Here is a 10,934-nt window from a genome sequence, read left to right on the forward strand (position 1 = left end):
CACTCACACAGTCGTTATTTGCCTTGTGCGATGTGAGCGATGACAGGACAGATAGCTCTGAGGCTGATACGGCAGGTGGCTGACCAATCAGGAGAGAGCTTTAAGATGCTGGAAATACAATTACACTATCAACACATGAAAGAAAATCAGCTGCCAAACCTAATGTCGACCTCGTGGCACACTCAAAGCATCTCACTCCTGGGGTGGCTTCGGTCTAGTTTGAGCGGAGACCTTGACCTACACTTTCCTGTAATAAATCTGAGGATCATCATGCCAGCTGTGCCAACGTCTGGCCCACAAAGCTTTCCATACAAACAAGATCAGTATCTGGCATCCTATAATGCCTGTCAACAAGGATCAGTGCCAACCGCATAATACTGCTCATCTGTAAATAGACTGTGACATAAATTTAAAATTCATGTTACCAACAGGAGACACAAGTCATAGAAAATATCACAAAAGTTTGTGAAGTCACACATGTAAGAGCAAAAAACAGCACTTCTCTTACAGGTGGCTGAAACAACAAAGTGAAAGCACTCCTTAAGTACAAATTACTGCTGTAATTATTATTACTCGTTTATTGTACCAACAACAAATATTAAAAGGATAATCATATTTTTGCTCAACTTCTAAACACATGAATAAATGTGAAGGGTCTTTCTTGTAACTCACAGCTCCTGTGACATACAAGACAAGTCACGTAATCTTTTAATCAGCATAATTATGAAACCCACAAGCAGGAAGCTGCTTTTCTTTAAAGACTGAAAATGCTGTGAGACGTCTGTTAGAGTCCCAGAAACATCAAGAGAGATGAGAGCATCTCAGACGTGTAGCTTCTTGTCAGCTGTCATCAGGGCTGTCTTCATCACTGGTGAGTGTAATGGATGTCTGTATGTTGTAGTAAATAGTGCATTATGTTTCTCAGCATTATATGAAAAAATGCACATGTATGGTGATGAGCTGGACAGGATGAGGACAGCATCCTGTGTAGTGTCTGAGGCAAGCATTTGAGCTTTTGACTATTAGTGGTGACCATGTTGAAGACAATCTTTGGATATTGTAACTGTTAATCATGTTAAAAACATAGCAAATCTTGCATTTTTTTTGTCTGTTTGACCGTATTAAAAGCTGTTTTTCCATCATTTTTTTTAGAATTTATGTAAAAAAAACATCAACATTTAATAAAATAACTACAAATAGGAACCTAAAAGCAAACATTACTAACTAAGCTGGTTATCAGTAAAGCCACAGACAGTCAAGCTAAAACACATTAGCTAAAGCTAAAGCTACAACTAAAATTACTTGATGTTTACCCTACTGCTGCAGTAAAAAAAAAAAATTAAAAAGCCATTTTAATAAAATCAAAATTTAAAAAATTCTAATTAATTCTTTATCTCCACATACCTAATTATCACAGTTGCTAAAATCAATCATGACGCTATGAAGAACTTCTACTAAACCTAACTAGCTTAATTTAACTGCCATCTTAGCTTTTGACTGGTTAAGTTAACCTTAAATAACATTTATAATGCAAATTATACCAGTAATTATTAGGTGACGCATATTAATCAGAGAATGACAGACGGACACTCACAAATAGTGATATATTTAAATTTAATTCATGTCAATAAAACAAAAAAAAGTTTAGTTTCTTTAACAAACAAACTACATAAAGTTGAAAGAGCAAAATTTGTTTTAAGATTGCTTCCCCCCCCCTACCTAACACTCATTAGAAATGATCCAGAGCTGATTCATTTTACAGTTTTGGGCAGTAGCATCACTACAAGTAGTGGCATTACTAGTTGAAATACCTTTCTCAGTATACAGTGTTGGCAACAGTCCTGTTTTTTGAACCAAATAGCTTTTTTCATTAGTGAAACTCTTTATTGATCAAGTAGAGCAGTGACATTCACACAAGCTGCGTTTTCCTGAGTATTTCTGAAGTGACATGCACTGCGCAGTGAAATAAACTAAGGATGAATTGGAGCGGCGATGCCACCACCATGTACAGACGTATACTGTATACGTAGCGAACATACACCAAGTACCAGTCTCTAGTGCAGTCTATACATGGCAAACCACTTAACCAGCTAGACTGGAGATCTGCTGCAGATATCGGTATTTCATTTCATTCATGTCTTCCTTATCAAAAGTATGGTTCAGAGAACCGCAATGTCTTTCTTCATAAGACAAATAACATCACCTTTACCACTGATGTGTATGGAGTTTTTCCATCATTATGACTTCACTGGGAAGACTATTCCTAAATACTTTTTAGATATCTTACATTAGGTTTCATCTAGTCAGAATGACAGACTACAAATCCACCTAGTAGTCAACATGTAACCACTGATATCTTGAATTTGAACGTCTACCAGGCGAAGTGACATTGCAGATTTTTGTAGTCACATCAGAAGCTACAGTTAGTGGGTGGTGGAACTTTTCAAACATACCTTGGCACTGCAAGCGTAACCACATACGACGGCCTGTTTTACAGTCTGCCTCGGCCTGAGGCTGACGTTCTTGCAGATTTCAACCGCAAAGTCTCAAATGAACAAAGCTCTCATTCTGCTGTTTGCTCATATTCTCAGCCTATGTCAAAGCTTTTTCTATTGATCTTATTCACCACAGCAGCTGCCATTACATCTGCTAATGCAGGTCAAAGTCTTTGCTGGGTCAATATCAAACGGGAAGCCTCGTATGAGCAGCGTCACTCACAGGAAATCAGACTAACCATAATGACGTATGCAATATCTGCAATTATTATTTTGACTGGTCAAAACTGCTTTACAGATATCTCTAACTGTCTGTACGACGAGTAAGAATGACGTCCATATCTAAAGTATAAATTCGGAGCAGCCACAATGTAATGAAGAAAGGAATGACCACCTTTCTGTTTCTTTAGGAGGGGTTATTCTAATTGAACTATGCATGCACAGAATTACACATATTTGTCGTGCCTCCAGGGTCACTTTGCAAGGTTTTTACAATATTTTTGCAGTACTGGTTTTTATACTTTGATTTGTCCTGTAAGTCAGAGCCTCAGTGAGCGGTCAGCCTGTCCAAGCTCTGCTGGCTGCCCATGACACATTATGTAAGAGGTCACACTGTGGTCACTGGAAACTTTATCTGTCTCACTCTTCCAGCACTCAAGAAGTGTTAAGCTGAAATTACCATAGACCGACACATAGCACATTGATCTTGTCCAGACTAGTCGCAGGTTCGACCCCAGCAACAGCCAGCGCTGCAGGGATCGAACTCCCGTTTGAGTCCATCCTAACCTGCTGCGTTTTAGTTCCTATTTATCGACTTGCTTACAGTAACAACTGGGCGGGTCACAGAGGAATGTGACGAGTGGGTTCAAATTGTAAGATAGCCACTTGCTGAGCGTGTATGCTCTGTTTCAGCAACACCCTGCTACAGTCATACCTCACCTCCCACTTATTTTGGCCTCTGAAGGAGCAGCTGGGGACTGACTGCCTGGCTCAAAGGTGTCATAAATTTGGATTTTATCTTCCTATATCCTACCTTTCTATAGCCCTGCATGCTTTGAGCTTCGAATATATAAATACACCTGTAAGAACTGACCTTGGGGCATGGCTTATCAAAAACCCCAGGATTTTAATAACTGGCATTTTAAATGCCAAAAAGTTGTATGACAATGTTTATCTAAGTCTGATTATGATGATGTGGATATCAGCTTGTGTGCAAGACGACACATGGACTAAGGATCCCCTAAAACACATTAAAGTTTCTTTCTAAGTCTGGACTTTGGCATTTCATGACCTTAAATCAACAACAGATACAGTTAGGTCAAAAATGTCAAGGTTTGCCTTTGTTTTAAAGTAGTTATGAACAATATTAAAATGTCTAGCCGATACCAATATGAAGATTTCTGATATCGCCAATAACTGATACTACCGATGTCTATATTTAATTTTTGTTCACACCGAAAAATGAGTGCTAGTAAGCACTGTGAGAACGTGAAAACTAGTCAAAAGTAGCCCATACCAAATTAAACCACATAGTCTTCTTTACTACGCAACAAAAGTAAAACATATTTAAACATATTTTAACACATTTAATGTTCAAGTCCAGGACCATTTAAGTAAAAAATATCTGTGAAATAGCTGCAATATCAAATGTAGAAATGAAGGCGGTTTTTCACATTAGCTAAATTTGTTCATTGGACTGATACCAATGTATCGGAAATAACACTAATATCGGCCGATACCGATGTGGTCGCCGATATATCGTGCATCCCTATTTTAAAACCTAAATAAATGACTTAGTTTGACAGTCTGATCACTGAGATGTTCAGGGCCAGATGTCTCTTAATGATACCAGTAATAACATTATAAGTGGTAGATTCAATGACAAAACTACCAAACTAGACAAGAATTAGTGCATCATTATAAACCTACGACTGTATATATGTGGGGTGTATAATATAGGATCCCACACAGTCACTGCACTGGTTACTGTAAACTACTGTATAACTGTTAAAAGTGTGGCTCTCACACTCCTCCAACAGACCTAAACAGTAGGCACATGTCCAGCTGTGTCTAAAAGAGGCCTGTAAAGTGTATGTGTTTACCTATATATGTGTGTGCAGCCTGGGAACCAGCGGAATCTCAGAGCTCATGTTTCATTCGCTCAGGCGGAAAGCACCTAACCCGCCTCCCACTCCAACCGTTTCAACGTACTGGGCCAGTCACTACAGTTTGTCTAATATGGGGCAGGTTTCATACAATGATGCTACAGAGGGGCACCGTTGAGATACTTTTGTACTTTAGTGCTATGTGACACATTTTTGCTATCAAGTCTATTTGAAGGCATCCAAAGACACTTTCTACACCGGCTGGGATCACCCACTGGAAATCAAAAATGAACTATATTCCAGACTAATTTGTCAGGCTAAAATGTGCATGTGAGCGAATTAAAGTGTGTTTAATCTGTGTGTATGTGCATGCTAGTGCTGCATGTTACCTGAAGCAGGAGCATATTAAAGGATAACATGGAGCTATGACTTCAACAAAGTACCCTTCATTTTGCAACAGATTCTTCTGATGTTTTTGCATTGAACCGTGCAGACCACTGACACGTCGCCTTATCTGATGGAAGCAGCAGTACTGTAGTGTCACCTCTTTCCTGTTTACCTCAACAACCTGCTTTTCTAACTTGCAGATAATTAACTGTGTTTCAGAGTGTTTGCTGATGTGCGTGAGGGGAGATGGAGCAGATTCTGAAGGAACATTAGGTAGGTCAACAAACTGAATATACGATGCTGATTTTGAGATACATTAGAGACATGTGAACAAACACCACATTGTCCCTGTTATACCACGTTAGAATGAAGCTCCAACTAAAACATTCATTCAGCAACAACACTTAAGTGATTCTTATTGAATTCTGTGTAAATTTTAGCACCAAACATTCAAGGATCCAAGTCACCTACATGACCAAAAGACATTTAATTCCTTATCGATCGAATAACACAGATGGGTTTTTAGGGCATCTTAATCAACTCGATAGGTGACAAATCCAAGGAGTGTTTATGTTGACCACCACAAAACCACCACAGAGGCTGAAAAGATGTTTAGACAACATGAAATAATTAGCAGGAGAGAAAACTAAGTTTCCTCTCGTTGTTTCTTCTTTTTGCAAAGTAATGTGTTTGATGAATATCTGATGGTTTTGTGTATTTGATATAAAGCCAATAGCATTCTGAGTTCATCCATGACAACATGCGTCATCTCAGGCTGGATGACGCCACTTCATATTTCACATGAATAATGGAGATCATTGGCTCAATGCAGTGCAAAAAAGGAAAACAAAAATACTTATGTCAACAGTGAACAAGTAATTCAGTCAAAAATGCTGTGGAATCTTCCCTTCTCCTCTCACACCAGGAGAACTTTCTAACACAACTTTTCACTCTCACTGTAATTTCAACATTAGTTTTTAAACGAAATTGTAGCTACAACTGGCGAATACAATCACCTAAGCAGACAAGTTGCCCGAAAAAGCAGTCCAGCAAAACACCATCATACATTTCACATCAACAAAATGTCATTAAATGTTTTAAAAGGACACATAATTTCTTCATTTTTATGGATGAATTCTGTTAAATCATTAGTGTCAGAAACTAAGGACTAATATTGAAAACATTATCCTTCAACTCTTTTACAAAAAACAACTTGTGAAACAAAATGTAAAAGGTTATTTTTTTTCCGAGTGCTGCACCACAAACATTTCCGTTATCACAAGTATTCAGAGTGACTCAGACAAGACAAGAAGTGAAAAAAACAGGAAAAGACAGTTTTTTACATGAAAATGATGTAATAAGCAGCACCACAAAGAACAACAACGATGTGTTAATAAGGCAGGAATGAGGACTGAAAGCTGTAATTGTTCAGTCTGATTTACTCAGTGCTATTGTAATGTGAGTAAGTCCTGTTCATAACACCATGATCTAATCATGTTCTTGATAGGCTTGATTTTGACCTTTTGAACCATTGATATAAACCCATACCAGAATCGGGTCCATTTTCTATGGCTGGATAACTGAATCATTGATGAGAGTCTCAAAAATGTGGATTCAGAACAAAGCCAAAGAAGGAACAAGTCCAGGCACGTCAAAGGATGGAGGTTTAAGAATCATGTGTGGCTGAATACCTCCAATATTACAACTTACCAGTGGGTGGCGTCGAGTAGTTTTACAGTGTCTGAGCAGAGTCGTACGTGAGCTGGTGTGCTGAGCTGCAGTAAGTGGCTGATGGTTGGAGAAACAGGGACTACGCAGCACATCCTAAACAAAGAAACAGTGCAGAGTTATCTTAATGCATGAGGTGATCATTTGTCTGTAACTTTTAAACACATAGACAAATTTTTAGGGGTTTATTCCAAGACCAGACAGGGACTTGAATTTGACATGACAGTGATAGCTCACGTTGACCAGCAGTAACCCCCTTCTCTCAAAGATTCCCAGACGTTCAGGATTCATATTGCAAACACCGATGGCGCAATTTAATTAGCGGAAAGAAGCATGAGACCATGACTGAGACGTGAATCTTGCTCAGAGTAAACAAGTTGTGAAATCACCTGCCTTCATCTCTCATGCACACACACACACATACAACCGTGCTGTTGGAGGGTTGAACATGAGCTGGCATTTCCCAAACTGATGTCCTGTCCTGTCGCAGGTGTTGCATTGCATCATGTTTGTTATCAGTCGCTGGTTGTTTTCCTTCCAGAAATTAAGTACGTTCTGATCGGATGTGGGATCGGCCTGCTCTTAGTCGGCGGATTCATTCTAATGAAGGTCTGCAACGTCAGGAGGCAAGCGGAGGCAACGGAATAGGGGAGATGATGGAGTGAGTTCCTATTACAGCCACGTACTATCTAAACTACTTAGAATACATTTTTTAAATCACTCTTTTATGCGATATTGGTTTATTTCCCTACAGGTAACAGCATGACAAAAACCCAACAATGAAGATGGACTCTAAATATTCTGCACTGACTGAAGGAAACGCGTTTCTCTCCACAGCTATAGGTTCTCATAACCTTTATTTACTCTCAACAGTAGCCTCATTTGATCGCTTCGAGCCGTCTCAGCCAATCAGAGTGTCCCGTGACGGCGGTGTCCAGTGACTTGCGATGTTAAAGGTCAGGCAGAGTGATTTGCACGATGATGCGAACCCTGCAAAAGAGGAACGTGGGTGAAAGGTGAACCAGGCGGCCCGTTGTCTGCTCACGTTTTGTCGCACAGACCTCAGAATAGAACCTTTATATATCTTTTTTACCTCCTCATAGCACGCATCATTATAGTGTTCACAGACGGAGCTGTAAAAATGCATTTTTATCTGACTGTGGTGAGTTGTCTTGTTTGTAAAGCTTAATAAACGAGGTTAAGGCCATGTAGGAGCCTGAATATGTGGGTGTCTTTGTGTTTTCTGTCACTCTTTGGTCAGAAAAACAAAATGCTCTACTGACACACATACTGCACAAAGCACAGCTCAGCAGAAAGCTGAACAACTGATGCCTGATCCACAAGAGGGCAACATTTACCTCCGACAAACCTTAAGTGTTCTCAGCACCAGACAAGCCTCACAAACTATTTTTACACTTTGATTGCATGTAGCTACAGTTGTCAGATTTCAATGAAAAATGACTGATGGAACAGTTACTTAGAATTGGATAATGACAGCATCACCCAGTTTGGTACCAAACTGCATCCCTTTTGCCTGTATAATATAAACTAGAGCTAGCTTTTGTTGCTTTTGACTCCGTTTCCTGCTTTTTGGGCTACAAAAATTCCGAGTTACAACTCTAAACATATCAGACAGTGTTGTGCTTCTTCACACTAAGTACACGATGGATCCAAGCAGTACAAGAGAAGGTTAACAGCTTTAGGCTTGTTCATAATGCACCTTAAAACTACAAAGTACATAGAAGAGTGCAAATCTGAACCATCGTTACATTGCAATAACATGTAATGGTCTTCATTTATGAGGTGACCTGTCCAGCAGCATCTTAGATTGAAGATGTTCCCGTCCACTAACTTTTCTTTTAGTTGAATCCTTTCTGTTGCTAACTTTTCTGACTAAAACACAATTCACTCCCAAAAAAACTCATCTTAACTAGAATTAACATCAAGTTCTAGTTTAGACCCATGTCGGTCCAGACTCATAAGATATATGAAGTGACAGAATTTAATTGGGGGGCACTACCAACTCAGATTATTACTAAATGTGAAATATGATCACAGTCTCTCCTTCTGCTCCTGAGTTATGGCAATGGATAACAGCCAGAACAGTCATTTTTCAGAGCATTATAATGTCACTTTAAAGTTGAACCTTTTGGATATGAAATATCATCCATACATCATTTTTATCCTGACATTTGTGTTAAATTTTGTCATTACCAGTGTATTAGTTCTTGAGTTACAGCCAAAAATGTGTTCAAGGTGAAGCTGCAGCAGCCAGCTCAGTGCTCAGGCAGCATTCTGGCACATTTCCACCTCTATAACATACGATCTATATCATCCAAATTAGGAGTCTGAGTGCTTTGCCAAGTTTGTGAGACTCCCTTTTCCAGGCCAGAGACGGATGAAGAAGAACCAATAAAAAGCCCCTCTAATATCCTGGTAGTCCTGCACGCAAACATGGAATAATAACTAGCAGATGTGGTCATTGTTGAAGTCTTACTGTTTACTACACAGTCGCTGAACTGCATCTGCACTTTCCTCCAGATGAAAACTGTAGAGAAATGTGCACCACTGTGAGAACATGGCCGATTTGAGCTCCTCCATCACCTACTTTATCATCAGTGAACAGAACAGGATGATTTATTGAGATGTCGAAGCCACATTAACTCTCTGTTTGTATGCTTGTTTAGCTTAAGTTGGCGAGCAAGAAATTATTAAATCTGCAACAATCAATGTGTTTATATCAACACTAAATCAAGTCACCATGGTAACTAAAAGGTCATTTGTGGGGATGAATTAGAATCTAACTCTTCAGTTTCTATCAGCTTTTCAAGGCCTTGTAGCATCTTTGAGCTCCTTGTTTTGGTTTTAGGGCCCCTAAACTTGACTGTTTTGGTTCAGACTCATTGTTCTCATCGAGGTCATGTGACATCCAGCCACGGTGAACAGTTCTGAAAGAAATAAACAAACATCTCTGACAAGCTTAGTGTATTTCTGCTGAGCAGCAAACAGCCGCAGTTCATACCTAACTGGTCATCTTGGATTAAAAAAAAATTAGCAGCTAAAGAGACAATTATGTCCCTTAATCGCTTAAGACTGGAGCTCTTGTTTGATATGCATGCAATAAAAAATACAAAATATAAAGAAAATAAAAATCTATTTTAAAAAATGTGTATTTTTGAAATAAATAAAAAAAACAAGATAAGTAAATAAATAAATACAAATAATAAAATAATGCTAATAATAAAATATTAAACATTAAAAAAAAAAAGAAAAAAAAGAAGTATAAATAATATGATAGTATAACTCAAAATGTGATGTCCATGCATGTGGACGCCAGTTCTTAAGAGGTTAAGAGGCGATAAAGACTAAAATTAGAGTTAAAGGAGAGGGAAAATTGGGCTTTTAAAGTGTGCTTGGTGTATAAATAGGCAGAAATTTGCCAACACATTTAACATAACAACTTCTTTGTGTTTTCAGTTTGTACTGTTGACAAAAAGTAAATTACTACTACTTTACTATAACATTAATCTGCACTAACAAACCCACACAAAACTAGGAGCAACTCTACAGTTCCTCTCAGTTACATTTAGCCTTTTAGCCACTTTGAGCTCATTGTTTGTGATAATAAAGAACAGTAAGCAACAGACTGGTGAAGAAAATATGACTGTATAGCATGTTGCTCAGGCATCTTTCTTAGAAGTTGGTGGCAGGACTTAACGATTAATTTAAAAAATCTATTGCAAATGGATAACGGAGAGGGGCTGAAGGTAAAATGTTTCCCAACATGCCGTTCTAAATAAAGCACTGTGGTGCTACAAAGATGGCTGGCGAATAAATTATAACGGGAGATGCTCGCTTGGTGCAGACTGCAGCAAAAATCGCATTGTTTTGTGGCATTTGTTGTTTTTTGGTAGAAAAGAAATCCCAAGTAGCATTTCCACTACAATGGTGGCTCATATCACAATCAAAGCATCTGTAAGAAATAACAGCAGTATGTTGTTTGTCTGTTTTGCCAGAGTTGGTGGAGACCAAAACAGAGGAAAAAGGAGTGAATAATGTGCTAAATATTCCAGGTTGTTGTTTGCCTGATCATTTCAACTTCATGTTAGATATTTTGTTTAGCTTGTTGTAGTTTGTATTTCACTAAAAAACAGTTTACTTTTTATTTCCGATGTACATACTTAAGGAAAGGAGCTGGTAATTATTAAAAACAGCTAAA

The 10,934-nt window shown here is 38.5% G+C and overlaps 1 long non-coding RNA gene across 1 annotated transcript; it reads left to right on the forward strand.

The window, feature by feature from the left end:
* Positions 1-788: 788 nt before the first annotated feature.
* On the forward strand, positions 789-7,938 carry LOC103375551 (uncharacterized). Its single transcript, XR_521220.1, has 4 exons — positions 789-871; positions 5,207-5,260; positions 7,257-7,376; positions 7,470-7,938. It is a non-coding gene; the product is annotated as an uncharacterized LOC103375551 (long non-coding RNA).
* The last annotated feature ends 2,996 nt before the right edge of the window (positions 7,939-10,934 follow it).

The sequence above is a fragment of the Stegastes partitus genome, unplaced genomic scaffold (genome assembly GCF_000690725.1).
Source record: "Stegastes partitus isolate 25-593 unplaced genomic scaffold, Stegastes_partitus-1.0.2 Scaffold2663, whole genome shotgun sequence".
Classification (NCBI taxonomy): Eukaryota; Metazoa; Chordata; class Actinopteri; family Pomacentridae; genus Stegastes; species Stegastes partitus.